The following is a 14,206-nucleotide window of genomic DNA, read 5'->3' as shown; positions in this document are numbered from 1 at the left end:
ACCTAAGTTCACTTGCAGCATCATGGGCTGAACAGCTAAGTGCCTGGTTTCTTCCTGCGCTCAGCTGCCAATTCAGAGATGTGCAGAGTGAAACTAAGACTCCCTCCCAGTCCCTGGAGGTTAGGAACCCATCGGGGGGCTCCAACAACAGCCGTCACCAACCTGCAGCCGCAGCATGAAGCCCGACAGCTGTGTGCCCCTTTGCTGAGAAACACAGTGGGATGGAGGGGATGAGATGCTGTTGTCTTCTGTCCTTTGTGTATTTTCCTCATGGGAAATCCATCCAGGTTGTGGCAGATGGTGCGAGTGTGCTCACCTTGCCAGGGTTCAAATTGGCTGTATTGACTTGCCAGGGAAGTACTGGACCAGGGCCAATTCGTATCCCTCCTGTTAGAGCTCTTCAAAAAAGGATGAGGCTACAGAAGGGGAACCCGTTGGTGAAGGAGCCTTGAGTCCTGATCCCTGATTTTCCCTGCATTTTATCCCAAGGTCATTAATTCGCTAAGTGATTGTGGCCCATGTCATATTCTAGTGCCCAGTTGTAAGGTTGACTGTCTGAGATGCAGGCTTGGTTTTAAATCCCTCTTCTGCTTGATTTGACTAATCTGAAGTTTCCTGCCCCTGTCCTAATCACCAGGATAAACGGACATTTCTCTTTCAGCTTTGCAAGAGAAAGACTCATGTATTGTACATAAAGCTGAGCAGAGTCAACTGCTAAGATAGTGAGAAAGTAATCTCAGTAAGTGTGTAAACACAGAAGGCAGCTTCAAATCTCTATCATTTGATCCAAAAGGATTGATGTCTAGGAATGGTTAAAACCATGCATCCTTTACATTATCACAGAATCATAGAATCATAGAATGGTTTGGGTTGGGGGGACCTTAAAGATCATCTAGTTCCAACCCCAGGGATACCAGGGATACCTTCCACTAGACCAGGTTGCTCAAAGCCTCATCCAACCTGGCCTTGAACACTTCCAGGGAGGGGTCATCCACAACTTCTCTGGGCAACCTGTTATGGGACAGTCCTAGATACTGAGGGTGATGCTTTAGCTCTTGCCAGGGTGTGAGTCTGCCAGGCCTTTGTCTCCAGTTTTTTTGGTGCTCATTCATTCAAAAATTCCCTATGAGTTTATCTATCTTTTATTTACTACTGCACATCTGGGAAGATTTTATAGAGTCCGGAGGGTATCCCACTTGGAACAATCCCATGTAATTTAATTGGTTTAAAGCAAAGAATTTTACTGCTGTGGAAGAACACTTTTGTACAGGCTACTCTTGAGAACTATTTAGTAGACGGAAAGACCTTCCTGTAGATTTTCAGACTACCAACTACATTCAGTGGTGCTGGGATTGTAGTCTTCACCTGAAAATCTCTGATACATAGGTAAAGCAAACAGCTTCAGTTCCCATTTTACCAGACCAAGCTTTCTCTGTAGTCAGACATGAAGTCACTGGTAGAGTTAGGAATAGATCATCTTTTTCCTGATTCCTTGTCCTAAGCTTTGGATTTCCTTTTCCTCTTCATGTTCATATTCTCCAGGCCTTTATAACTCTCAAATGCAGATTGTATCAATTTTATTGTGCCATGAGGTGAAAGAAAGCTAGCGCATAAAAACATTTACAAGTTGTTTTACACCCATGATAGAACATGGCAATAAATTATTTCCTTCTTCAGAACAACTCTGGCCATGTTCAGACATGGATTGTTGATGTATTTCAGGAGCTGTGTGGCAGCATGAAGGAATGCTATGATTCATGCCCCACGCCTGCACCTCAGGATTGATTCAAATGGCTATTATCATGTTTCAGAATATGGTGGTGGTAAACAGAAGGAAGATGTGCTATGTCTGAGAGCCTCCCATGTCAAAATACACATCAGCTTTGATTGATATGTACTGATTCATGGCCATATAGGAGAGATGTGAGATTTGTCAACTAGGATTACAGCAGTGTAATTATTTACACTCCCAAAATGTTCAGAATGATAGAGTGTTTATGTGAAGTATCATGTTAATGGAACTACCAGAAAATCAATACTAGGATTGGGACTGGATGCCATTTAATCTATTTTTTCTGGTCATACATCATAGTAGAGTTTTCTTTATCCTGCATACTCATACAACTCTATTTTGTGTCAAGTTTGTTGCAATCGCAATGACACTAGTAATTATAGAAATCACCATGCATTCACTCCTGTTCTTCATAGACACATGTCCTCATCTCTGAAAATTCTGTTTGATTTTTGATTTGCCACCATTTTAATGTACTGGGCCAAACCCTGCTAATCTCCTTTTTTAGAGAAATAGGAATTTTACCTGATTGACAAGTAGTTAAGGTAATGGCTGAAGTGGGCTGAATTACTAGTCCTACCACAGAAACCCTATGTGACCCTGAGTTATTCCTCAAATGCTAAAAGGGATAAATAATGCTTTTGTTGTGATCTGTATATTTCTGTTGAAACTTTTAGTGTCTCAACTGTCTATTGTTGAGTGCTTTTACACTTTTTGTCTCTGGGACCCCAAATCTCTGTGTGGGCCTGGCGGCATTAAGATTGTTATAAAGAATAAACAGACACTGTAGAATTTGGTTCATGGTTAAAATACCATATCAACCACTTCTGCAAATACATCCTTGTACCATATGTTTTCATGTCCATGGTAGGAGAATTTGTCCATTAACCTCTAAACTCATCAAGGCTGGAGTCCTCTTATTAGTCTGACACACCTGATTGATTGATTATTAAGATCCTACACAAAAGCAATAGCCCTCTATAAATCAGCCTGAATAATAATAACAATTATAGTAATGATTGATACATGAGTATGTATTTGTGTTCCTCTCAGTCACACTAATGAGATTTTGATGCATAAATCTCTTCTCATTGTAACAAGATTACATAGTTCAGAATGCAAAAATGCTGTTTCATTTAATCTAAAGATGAAAAAGTCTTCCTTAGGTAGAACTATGTAATGATATAGATCATGTTATATTAGAGATCTTATGGAAATGTTCAGCATTGATCTGATAAAAATTTGCTATGGGAATTATAGATAAATGTTATTATGTATACAAACATTCCCTTGGGAACTGTTGTGATACTGCCTACAAAAGCCAAGATCATGTGTTCATGAAGAAGGTGCACAAGGTAAACAGTGCGGGTTTCTATTCTTCACACAGAACAAAACATAGATAGCATATAATCAGGGAGAAAATCCAGGAAAATTTTGCATGTTAATTTAAATGGCAGAAACAGGCAAATCAGCAATTTAAGTATAGACTGTAATCTCTTTGGGACAGAGAACATATTTTTGTTTCGTATTTGTAGGGCACTACGGCACCTCAGATGGCTGGTGTCTGTGTTTCTACAGTGTTAGTGAAACATGAGTAAGACGTAAACCATAGTAGTGAAGGTGCTGATCCAGCAAACAGTTAATTCCCATGACCGTCTATTGAATTCAAAGATAGTAATCATCTAAGTATGCATGCAAGGATGTTTGTGTTGGTAAGTTCTAGGCTCAAGTGGCTGCTGTTTAAGTTTTCACAGGGAGCCAGGAAAAACAAACACAGATTGCCTGGTATTTAGTCCAGTGCTTTAAAGGGAAGTGACCTCTCTCATCCCAGGCTGGACTAGTTAGTCTATCATTTTATATCTAGGTAATTCATACAAAAACCTTTTTTCCTATTCTCCAATTTCTAACAGTTCTATATTTTGATGCTGTTTTCAAGTAGCCAAAAAATACATAGAAGCATCACATTTGAATGAAATCTGTGTTTGTACTGGAGCACTTTTAATGTTCTGTAATATAGACTTTTACTATGAAATTATCATAAAACTCTTAAGAAAGAATTACTGATGGGAAATTGGACTGAGCAGATGAACTCTGAAGTCTACATGTGTTTCAAGCTGCAACAAGTTCAGATTTGACCACAGATGCATACAAACCCTTTCAGAATGATGCACATTGCTTTTGGAAGGAATATATGAGGTTGCAATAGACTGTTAACATTCTATTCTCCGCTTTACCCTTTGGGACACTTAGTGCACAGTTTTTACTTCCCAAATTAACTCCCACCATATCTGTATTCTACATCCTGCTAAATGAACAGTTGCTCAGAAAGGTGCTCATGTGTGCACATGCACACACACTCATATGAGAAGTCTTAAACCATTCTGTAAGGACAGTCTTCAAAGCAACTACTCTTGAAATCCCAGCTGTTCCCAAAACTAGGTTAAAGACATAAGAAATTTCATCACCTTTTTAAATTTCTGTTTTCAGTTAATGATATGGTTTATGATGTAAGGGACAGCACAGGGAAAAAAAAAAAAAAAAAGAGGAGTTTTCTCCTCCTATTTTTTTCCTGAAGAATGTGTCATTACTAGAAAAAATTGCATCTAGACTATTAAACAGTCTCTTTCATATTCCTCATAATGAAGAATGTCCCTTATTGTGGTCTCAGCATTTGCTATACTCAACACATGGCACTGTTGTAGGCAGGCATACATGGTAGATTGTGGGCAAAGGCAGACTTGTTTTGCCTGTGCTCAGAGTAGAGCAACCAGAAGCTTCATGCACACAATTATCTCAGTGCTGAACCTGGGCTAGTTTGTTCTCCCGAAAGGTAGAGTGCATTAAGTAGGGCCCAATGCTGTGATAACCAGGTTTAGAAGGCTTCTGGTTGGCTCTGAGTGTGGGCATCCCTTTTTTGTGTCTCTTGGGTAATACATTACACAGACACTTCCACAGGTTACATGTTGCATCATTTTTTATCATTAAATTAAGTTCCACGAATCTATAGCTATAAAGGTATTTGTAGTAAGGAAATGAAAATCAAATATTTCCTTCCAGATTATGTTTTCATGCTCTCTTACGCACATCATGTTCCCCACTTGTGGCTCAGAGGGTTGAGAGGAGGGGAAAACAGACAATAGAAACTGCTTAGAAAAAGCTCCCTGCTTTTGAGTTTCCATTCTGAGATGAGGCTGAAGTATCACTTTTGCTTCACTGGAGAAAACCATTGCATGAAATGGCGTTACTCATCTTCTGGGCCTAACTGTAATCAGCACTGTGTACAATGAGATATATACACCCTTAGTGAACGGCCCCTAATCACAGAGGAAGTGAGAATGCAAACCTGGATGGTCTGAGCATCTCTGCAGTCTCTTGCTCACAAGACAGTCCTTTGTGTCTTTCCAGCCCGCCCATTGCAAAGGGTGTGAAAGAAGAATCCTGTCTGCACAGGATTTACGGCTAGGAGAAAATGCACTCTGCCTCTTCCTGTCCACCCAAATCCTTTCAGGAAGCACCCACGTAGCATAAGTGGAGACCTCTTCCAGTCATCTATTTAGATTGGAAGGCCTCTTGGTTTTCTTGGAAAGCAATCACTTATGAAGTCTCCCTGCAGAACGCTGTTGAGAACTATGCCATGGAAATTATTGATATAATCATGCTCAACCAATTTGTAAAGCCCTAGTGGGGGAGGACAAATGGAGCCCTCAGTCTGACATTTAGAATTAATGCCAGGAAAGGAAAGTTTCTCCTACAGAGAAATGTCGAAAAACCAATGTTACATGCTTGCAGTCATAGTAAATGTACAGGACCTGAACAGCTAAAAGAACAGTCTAGTCAAAAGCTCATTGAATGCAGTGGGAAACTTACCATCAGCTTCAGAGTTGAAACATTGAACATATTTCTGGAAGGAATTAATGATTAGAGAAGGGTTTGCAGCCTCTTCACAGAAATGCAATGGAGGCTGCCTCCCCTGGTCTTTTGGTACACTATTTATCCATTTTTATTTGGGAGATCAATCACCAGAGTGCCTATGCAACTTTCTTCTTCAAGGGAGTTTAAAAATGCATCTTTTAATAAATCTGGCTACTTACATGATTGGTCTAATGACCACCAATTTCCATCCCAACCTGATTTCCCTTTCCTGTTCATTATTTAATACACACTGATAAATCCAAGTAAGGCCAGAGAGCTCCTGAAGCTCAGCATGGTTTGGCTTCTTGCCCATCTGCTTTACGTGGTGTGTCCTGTGGTGACTGGTAGCAGAACAAGAGCCATAGGCTACTGTTAAATAAAGCAGGTCAAGACTTGTTCTCTGTCCCTAAGGGCAAGTGGCACAATATCCACGTGACTAAACCCTTCTTCCCACCATCTCAGATAAAGTAACAACTATTAATTCATATGGACCACACTGTGTAGTATTTAAGTCCATGGTATGGATGTGTTTGGGTTGCTACTATAGCCAGAGTTGCTGTTGAGTGCAGGAACACCAGGACTGCCATTCTGCTGGAAGGGAATTTGCACTGTGGTCTTAACACATGTCCATGAACGTGCCCACCACAGGGAACTGACAGCGCCGTGACAGTGTGTTTGTTTAGAATTATCTTAATTGATGCTGAAACTATTCATTGCTTCCTGTTTATACAATCTCCAATAATGTCAAAAGATCAAACGCAAAAACCTAGCCTGGCAATTTTCAAAAACTGTCAGAGAATATAACATAAATGACTTAGATGAATGTGCTTTCAACTCCCATGAAATGTAAATGTATGTGTTACACATCAGTCTGCCAGCCTCTATGGAAATTTGTCCATGGATGCTTTTTGTTCTATGAAAACATGAGTTTCTTTTGCAATGTCATGAAGCCTGGGAATCTCAAACAATAATCAAAACATAAATCAAAGTGTTTAAGGTTCTTTCTTTCCTGGATTTTCTGTTTGGACTTTGAGCTTGGGGTGTCTTCTCTTAATGTCTGTGGTGGCAGTTTGAAAAGCTCATTGACTCATTTCAGTGTCATGAAAGGTAGTTAAGACATATATGTCCCATAAAGCCTTATCCAGTTAATTAATAGTGAATTTAATAGGAGAAATTGAAATTAATAGGAGTTTTCCCTAGGATTATGTTATGATTATTATGTATTGATTTGTGTTTTGGTAGTGCTTGGTGGCTTAGCACCTAGGTACTGGATCATGTGCATTGTGTGGTTTCTTATCTAGAGAACTGGCCCTGTTTTTCCAGAGGGGCCGAGTTCAGCCCATGGACTCAACAGAAAGCTCAGATACCTTTACATGTAGACATGAAGTATGTTAAAGCATGTTTGATGTTTGAAAGGGCAAGAAACCGCCTATGGGATGTAACTGTTGCCTCTACATCACCTCTATAAACTTTCAAGAGCAGGAAAAGTGATGCTATTGTTTCAATAAACAAAACTAATGCATCTTTCAACTCCAGCTGAATATTTTGAAGATCTTCCTTGGGAGAAAAAAAGAGGGTTTGGCCCTTCAATCAGGCATCAGTGTGCCACCTGCTCAGTATGGGTGAGGTGAGGGTTCCAATCTGCCAGTGCTTTTTCCCCATCTTCATTGCAAAGCCATGAAGCTTCTCTAGCCAATGAGCAGTGGGGCTGTGTGCAGCTTCTAACAATTAAATTATTTGTGACACATAATAGTTTTGTTTGTCAACTGTGACATTATTCCAGCAAAGCATATCATTCTCAGGTCTAGTGCTGGAATATGAGGAATTATAATCAGCATACTGTAACGTGTTGCCTAGCTGTAGCCTCTTTTCACAAGGCTAAATATTCCTCTACTGATGCTGAACCAAGATTCAAAGACGTCTTTTTTGGTGGTTCCTTCTTCTCCTCGTAACTTTACATTTGTCATTTCATAGCCCTATGCTTTGCGTTCTCTTCCTGGAAAATGGAAACAGGCTTATTTTCTTCGTAATGTACTTTGAGATTTAAATATGAAAAGAAGGCGGCAGCGGACAGTTTAGCAGTGACTTCTGCTGAAGAATTTGGGTCTACTAGGAGTGCTGGGTGGCTTTCATATAGGCAAAATAAACATGTTAAAACAGGGAGCATTTACTGGGTTTACTTACCTCCTCACATTACAATTCATCATTTTGTCTTCCATTTAGAGTCACTTTAAATGATCATGGTGCAGCATAAAAAGGAAATCATTCATATCACCTGTGAGTGTGATAAAAAATATTCCAAGAAAAAATTCAAGTACAAGTACATGAAAGAGAAAAACATTTTAGTCTCCAGACTCAAATATCTTTTGATTTTCAGAAGCTGTTGCCTAAAGTCAATGAATGCAAAGGGAATCATGGGAGGCTGTGATCCTCATAGCCAGGCCAGTGTTCTGCAAAAATGAGAGTCAGTGTGGCATCGATCTTATCGCTGGAGACACTCTGCAGCTTTCTGATGGTATATTGTACATCTCTGACTTTTAGAATAGATTATTATATTTAGATAATCCTATGGATCCTCATATCAAACATTGTATAGTCTTCTGGGAGAGGTTAAAAGCTTTCAAGTGGTTTTGTGTTCAGACGTAAAGTAGATTTGTGTGTGTATATATATAGATATATGTATATGTATGTGTGTGTATATGTGATGATGTACGTTACTTTCAGCTGCCTAAGATACCCCCAGCCATGTTTCTCGAGAGGGAATGAATTTTTAGTCTGGTTTCAGTGTCCCCAGTTGACTGCAAACTGTAACACTGCCATGTATGTCTCAGATCTACCACTGCCAGGCACTTTCATGCATGTTGATGTCTTTGGCGTAGAAAAAGCAAACAGGGAGCACCATCAAGATGTGAAGGAATCAGAGCTTCATTCCTGAGGGGAGGAGACCTGAAATATTTATAACATTCATACTGCAGCTAGCTAACAGGGGTGGGGGGAGGTATGCTTGATATCATCTGTCTCAGCATCTGAGGCTGAGTTACAGTAATACACTCCCCTTTCCCTCTCAGCATACCTTTAAAAAAACCCCAAAAAACAAAAAACACAAAGGAAATGCTTTTCATGTCAACTGTGTGAGGTAATGTACACTGTTTCTTCTTAAAATCCAGGGAAGAACAATAGACATTATCCATTGTCATCCCTTCACACTGCTGTACTGGATACTAAAACACCTTTGCATAATTACCATTTCAAAAAACACACTGAAACTAACAAATTGCACATGTTCCCCTCCTTTCTCTCTTCTTCCTCCATCCAGTGCAGCTGCTTTTGAGGATGCTTTAGTTTCTACTTCTGTCCCTCCATTTCTTCCCCTTTCAGGATTTCCTCTGTGTTTCTCTTCCTTTCGGGTTACCTCCAACCATTGCCATGCTCCACTTTTACCTCCTGCCCCTCATCTTTTTTCCTAATGCTTCCCATTGATTCTATTTCTCATTTACCTCCTTTCCAGGTTGGCCAACTACTTTAAAAAGTCAGCCTGTTTTTTCACATCCCAAAGCTTGAGCATGGGAGACTGATTTCAGCCAGCCTGACCAAAAACCTCACTGAGCTCAATGCACACAGTTGCAGCCCCCTTCAAAATTAGCCACAGGTTTTGAGTTAATGAAAGCCAGTGGTGTTCTATTGTCTTGAGGAGACTGCTACCAGTTTAACATCAGCTGAAGATCTGTTGCTATATCCTACGTTATTCACTGGAAACAAATCACAGAAAAAACATTTGAACAACCTATAAGACAGACTGACTCACTGAAGTCTCCCCTTTGGATAGGTATGTGTTTTACCGCTGTCGTCTTCTAACTTATCTGCGTGTCTTTCTCTTGTAACCTAGACTTTGTGTTATTTGAACATAAGGGCAATGGTCCATATTTATTTAATTTCATCTAAGTTCTTCTGGGTACCTTTGCTGCTAGTTGACTTTAGACCATTTTTAGTACCGACACTGAGGAGAAAGGGCCTTGAATACAGTTTTTAGGGACCTCTGCAGTACCATGACTTACCAACATCTCCAGGAACATATACTTTCAATAAGAAGGAGTAGAAGGAACAAACATTCAGAGAATGAGAAGACAACTCCTATTTAAATCAGAAAGCAAGAGGGAGAAAGTCTGCACATTCCCACATCTTGTGGGGTGCTGATGTTACCCAGGAGGTAGGAGGGTAGTAGGGAGGGTGGAAAGACCCAATACCATCTTTACCCTCCTCTTCTGAGCTATGGGTATGAATAAAACAATTACCTGGGATGGTGAAGCAGGTCTATGGTAGACCTAGAGTATGATACTAGGTTCCCTGATTCCCATCCCTGTGTTGTATCCACCAACAGCACTGCTTCACTTAATAGGGTAAAAATTGGCATCACATCAGGGTGGAACATTCTGTGCCTTCGCTGCATTGACTGCTCCCTCACTGAAGACAGCCCTACATGTTTACAAACTCCACCACTGTACCTCCCAGTGTTAAATTCCTCTTGGGTTAAGGATGAGTCCAGGATGGCTGAATTTCAGCAGTTTGCTCTGGCTTATGTTCTGAGCCTTCCTGGACAACCATAGCATGTTGTTCCCAACAAGATTTCCAAATGAGCCAATATGTTCTTTCATACAAAACAGCTGCTTTCAGCTCCCTATCTGTGTAGGAAATTAGCTTTCACTTTTAAATTTTAAATTGTCAGTTGTGATGTTACCCTGTGTTTAGTCCAGCTGTATCCCTTCACAATAATAAAAATAATGTTTCAGTGGTTTGAAATTTCACAGGGTAGAAAAATATGAAATACCAGTTGAAGTTGTCATTTTCTCTGTGAATATTAGCTCCACAAGCAGGGCTTTCCCCAACTTCTAGAGGTCATTCAGACCCCTGAGGGTCTGTTGTGGGCTCAGCGTAGCTCTGCTTTCCTGTCCAGAAAAGGCATTGTAGAGATACAACTCCACAAGCTTCTCTGAGAAGTAGCTCTTTTTTTTACTCCCTTACTTTTAGGGAGAAGAGCCATCCATTAGTCAAGGTTTGAAAGGAAGAGTATTAAAAATTAAAAAAAAAAAAAAAAAAAAATCACAGATAGATAGGAATTTCTTTAGTAAGAAATATCTCTGAAATAAAAAATTCAAACATTTCATTCTGAAAATTTGACAGAAGCTTTTGACTATTTTCAGTGTTTTTCCATTTTCTTTTGTGGCTGAAAACAATTCAATTTAAATTTGTAATTTTTACATCAGCTGCATCTCCATTTTTTGGATGGAAAAGAGCCTCATAACAATGGGATATTAAACTGTGGCTTCTGGAAGGAACAAAATTGTTGTGAGCATGTTTGTATTTACCATGCAATGAAGACTTCTGTTTTGGAGGAAGGAAGCTGCCAAGGTGGAGTAAGGGCTGGGAGCTCCTTGGAGCCATGGCGTCTTCTGCTGGGGATTGACAGCCCAAGGGCCTCACAGCCAGGGCCCACCTCTCCGCCCCTAGCCAGGGAGCGGGGCAGGCAGGGGAGCAGCCGGAGGCAGCACCAGGCATCAGGCATCTCCATGGGATTGGAGATAGGCTGAGGTCACACTAGAATATCAGCCTGCAGGTGGGGGTCAGGATTGGGTCCATTGAGGGGAACAGGGGTCAGACACATGCCGGGATGGCTGGACAGATCCATGGGGACAAGGCAGTGAATGAACAGGTGATCAAAGATCAGTGTTTCTACTGTGAAAAAAGGTCACTAACATTCCCTCTCATGAAACAGGAACATTGATCCAGTCCTGGCTTAATGAATCAATGACATATTTAAATGTTCTTGGAAGTCTGCTATCCAGTTGTCGACCTAGATGGGATTATAGCACCAAGCAGCGAGCTCTACTTTCATTGCTGCCTAAAGGCAGGAGAGACTCCAGCAGATTGAAACAAGGGCTGACCACAATTATAGGTGGTGTACAACAGAAAAATGTACAAGTACAACTGTGGTTCAGAGTTAAAACTCAGGCAGATAAAATACTGCATTCCTCTGCTTCCAATTAGTATGAGAAAGATGTGTTCTCTGCGATTTCTCCTTTATGCTCATTTGAGAAAGAAGACTTAATTTAACTACAGTTAATTTCATGCCCTCTATAATGTACCCAATTATATTGTCCTAATTATTTCAAGCCCTCATGTGCCTTGGTTGAGTGCCTTTTTTGGAAGAGGATATTAAATAACGATTATCCTCCTCATTAATACAATGCATGATAAAGAGAAAACAAACAAGACATGGCTGAAAGACATAAATATCATTTATATTTTTTACTCACTTCTCCCCCCGATCTTTCCATGACAGCAGTAACATTAGTCATGGAGACATGAGGAGGCTGGGAAATTTTTTGTCTTGACTTGTCATTCCGGTTTTGTCTGGTTAATGTGTAAGGGTGTGGGCATCCTAGAAGCTGGGCTTTTCTGAGGGATCAGCTATTATTAACCTATAGCACTAGGTTACAGTGGCAGAAGTTGAGACTTGAATTAGTTCTAATTCGTCCTTGTTTTACTAATTTAGACAATGAAGCATAAAAGAGTGAGTCATAGTAAAGAATAAGGTAGGAGGGTCATATTAATCTCTTATTTGTGAAGACTAAGATAGAATCATAGAATCATAGAATTGTTTATGTTGGAAAAGACCCTTAAGATCATCAGGTCCAACCATTAACCTAGCACTGCCAAGTCCACCATTAAACCATGTCCCTGAGCACCACATCCACATGTCTTTTAAATACCTCCAGGGATGGAGACTCAACCACTTCCCTGGGCAGCCTGTTCCAGCACCTGACTACCCTTTCACTGAAGAATTTTTTCAAGGTCAGGTTGGACAGGGCTTTGAGCAACCTGATCTAGTTGAAGATATCCCTGCCCGTTGCAGGAGGGTTGGACTAGATGACCTTTAAATGTCCCTTCCATCCCAAAGCATTCTATGATTCTATGATTCTATGATTCTAATATCCAACCTAAATCTGACCTGGCACAACTTGAGGCCGTTTCCTCTAGTCCTATCGCTTGTTACTTGGGAGAAGAGACTGACCCCCACCTCACTACAACCTCCTTTCAGGTAGCTGTAGAGAACGATAAGGTCTTCCCTGAGCCTCCTTTTCTCCAGACTAAACAACCCCAGCTCCCTCAGCCGCTCCTCTTAAGACTTGTGCTCTAGACCCTTCACCAGCTCACCAGCTTTGTTGCCCTTCTTTGGACACTCTCCAGCACCTCAATGTCTTTCTTGGAGTGAGGGACCCAAAACTGAACACAGTATTCAAGGTGCAGCCTCACCAGTGCTGAGTACAAGGGGACGATCACTTCCCTAGTCCTGCCGGCCACACTATTTCTGATGCAAGCAAGGATTACTGCTATCTCATCCATATGAAGGTAGACAGGATTTGGAGTCAGTGTATGAGGCAGATGTGTCTTCTCATGCTTCTCTCTATAACAGGGTAGCGTTTGATTCATCAATCTGCAGGTCCATTGGCCAGTTCTGTTCATGTCACTATGAATGAATAGTTCAAAAAAATTGACATCTGTCTCCTGCTTTCTTGCATGTGCATGCAGATCTCAGACAGATACTTATGTCTCTGTCCTGCTCTATGTGCCAGATTGCTGAGATCTAACACTCATGTGGTAGGTGAGCTCATTATGAAGGACAAGCACCAATGCTGGGATACAGAGAGCAGCACACCCAGTTAAGATGGCAACCTTCAACTATCATGCAATTAAACAACATGCCATGGCCTTCCCCATTCTGTGAGAGGTCCCTCTACAACATGGGAAAAGGAAATACCTGAGAGCTGGGAGTGAGGGTAACAAGCACTGTGATCAGAATAGATGCTTTAGGCTGGAGACTGTTGCACCAATGGTAGAACAGTCCCCAGTGAACTCGCATAAAAGATTAATATAAAGGATAACATAATCATAGAATCATCGAATCATAGAACGGCTTGAATTGGAAGCAATCTTTAAAGTTCATCTAGTCAATCCCCTTGCCATGGGCAGGGATGTCTTTCACTAGATCAGGTTGCTCAGAGCCCCATCCAGCCTGACCTTGAACTCTTCCAATGATGGGGCACCCACAACTTCTCTGGGCAACCTGTTCCAGTGTCTCACCACCCTCATCATAAAAAATGACTTTCTTATATACAATCTAAATCTACCCTCTCAGTTTAAAATCATTGCACCTTGTCCTGTCACTACAGGCCCTGGTAAAAAGTCTCTCTCCCTCTTTCTTATAAGCCCTCTTTAAATATTGAAAGGCCACAATAAGGTCTTCCCAGAGACTCCTCTTGTCCACGCTGAACAACCCCAACTGTCTCAGCCTTTCTTCATAGAAGAGGTGTTCCAGCCCTCTCATCATTTTCGTGGCCCTCCTCTGGACCTGCTCGAACAGGTCCATGTGTGTCCTGAACTGGGGACCTCAGAGCTGGATGCAGTACGCCTGGTAGGGTCTCACCAGAGTGGAATAGAGGGAGA

The sequence above is a fragment of the Platalea leucorodia genome, assembly GCF_965183815.1.
Source record: "Platalea leucorodia genome assembly, chromosome: 1".
NCBI lineage: Eukaryota > Metazoa > Chordata > Aves > Pelecaniformes > Threskiornithidae > Platalea > Platalea leucorodia.
Note: the sequence above shows the minus strand (reverse complement) of the source record.